Source organism: Phyllobates terribilis, unplaced genomic scaffold (genome assembly GCF_046119375.1).
Source record: "Phyllobates terribilis strain yellow unplaced genomic scaffold, ASM4611937v1 Scaffold_342__1_contigs__length_2020279, whole genome shotgun sequence".
Classification (NCBI taxonomy): Eukaryota; Metazoa; Chordata; class Amphibia; order Anura; family Dendrobatidae; genus Phyllobates; species Phyllobates terribilis.
Window position 1 is genome coordinate 1,667,133 of NW_027363102.1, and position 2,097 is coordinate 1,669,229.

Here is a 2,097-nt window from a genome sequence, read left to right on the forward strand (position 1 = left end):
ATTTGTGGAGATGGCCACCTGGACTCCCGTTAAGAAGACATGCTGTCAACCTCTAGATCCCTCACATGCCTGCACTTTTCAGCTTGCTGCTGCTGCAATCCACGCGTTTTAGATCTGCATAACTCCACCTCTTTTAGCACAGCACCCTCACCCCCGGCTGTTCCCACCCGCCTCAACACCGTTGGAAGGGAGGAGAACCAATTAAGGCGGGGGGGGTGGAACGAGCAGCTGTCTACCCTTAGCAGGAGGGTTGCTGATTACTTACCTTTCCTGCTGCTGCTGCTGGCTGTCCAGCAGCAGACTGAAGGTGGCTGCTGCTGTGCGCAGGTATATAAAGGCTCAGAGCCTATTATGACACGCGCAGCCAGCGTTCCATTGCCACATTCCATCTACTGCAGGCGGGATACCTGGATGGCTGAATGTCACTGAGAAGCTCACAGAGACCGCCATAAGCAACAGTTTAAAAGAATGCCACAGACTAATCAACCAAACTTTTTGGGTTGGTTTCTCTTTTATAGTCTGCAGGCATTAAATGAAAGAAGTCAGTGTTCCAGCAGAGGGAGACAACGTTTCACAAAAGGCATTGTAGCAAACCAAAAAAGAAATTTTAAGCGCAGCAGAGTAACCAGCTCACATACCTGTTAGCTCAGGTGAGTTTAAAAGGCTGCTGTTGATAACAAGGGCATTTGCTAAATAGATGGTGTGTGTGCAACAATATACTGAAAGGTCAATTATATTGTGCAGCTTATCTCACCACCTGTAGTTATTTAGGTGAAAGCTCCAAAATGCTTGCCTAATATGTCTGTTTATCCAAAAGGAAGTGAAGAGGGAGAGCTAGAAAGATAGCATTGCGTTACATTACATGGCAATGCAATGCACAGTTGCTGAAGTTGAACCAAAATGAGCTTGTCATCTGGCTTCTGCAACTTTGAACATGAAAAATCCAATGAGGAGAAGAAAAGCAAAGCCAAAGAGTCCATCCCAAAATCCGACAAACAAGCAAAATGAACAAAAAACATTGAATTCAATACTTTCTGATTTTAGAAACTGCATTAAAGAAGGGGTGCACCGGTCCTGGAGATACTGCAATACCAGGTCAATGCGTGGAGTGGACAGAGCAAGCTCTTTTTCCATCTCCCTGTTCTAAAAATCCATTTAATATATGGTCCCCAGATAGGGGACGTATCAGATATTAAACTGATAAGAACAGATTTTTTTTTAATTTGGCTATCCCCTCACAGGGATAAAACCAGTTTTATTTAAAAATTACACAGATGTACAGAAATAAAAGCAACATTTTACATCATTACAAATTTTTATACATTGTCTCGAAACATACGAGACTTAAAAACATAAATTATTCAAATAGGATAAAAATTTGCATATATTCAAATTAATAAAATGTTACAAAAATTCAAAATGTGTTCCATACATTGACATCCCATTTTAGGGAGATATTTGGATTATTTTTTTTATCTAATAAAAAATATACATACATTTCACTTAAACAAAAACTAAAAACATCATTTAAAGACAATTCATCATGATTAAAAATTAAAATATTTCGGGCTTTCCAGAGAGCTATTTTGGCGCAATTTATTGTCTTCCATGCCATAATTTTTTGGTCTTCTGTTGGGCATTCCATAAGTCCATAAAGTATTGTGGCATAGTTAAAGTCTTTGAGGTCTGCCACTTTTTCCATCAGAGGGAGCAATTTTCTCCAGAACGCTTTTGCAAAAGGACAAGTCCATAGTAGATGTTTCACTGATTCCTCCTCTTGACATCCGCTTCTTGGGCAAATGGCAGACCTCACGAGTCCTCTTCTATGTTGGAATGCCCGGCACGGAAGACATTGGTGTGCGCAGCTCCAAGCCAAATCTTTCTGTATATTAAAAAGATATTTTGCATTAATGACTTTCCATATATTCAATATTTGTTCATCATCATAGCGCTCAATGTTACATAACTCTTCATTTTTACAAAGACTTTTAATTAATTTCTTACTATTTTGTAGATCTCACGCTTCTTTACCCCCTAAATTAAAATGAATCACTATTTTTTCTAAAATTAAATAATGCGTTGGCAGTTTAAAAGCAT

At 39.2% G+C, this 2,097-nt stretch overlaps 1 non-coding gene across 1 annotated transcript; it reads right to left on the bottom strand.

The window, feature by feature from the left end:
• Positions 1–1,058: 1,058 nt before the first annotated feature.
• Positions 1,059–1,245, bottom strand: LOC141222137 (U2 spliceosomal RNA). Its single transcript, XR_012290003.1, has one exon. It is a non-coding gene; the product is annotated as a U2 spliceosomal RNA (small nuclear RNA).
• Between the last annotated feature and the right edge of the window lie 852 nt (positions 1,246–2,097).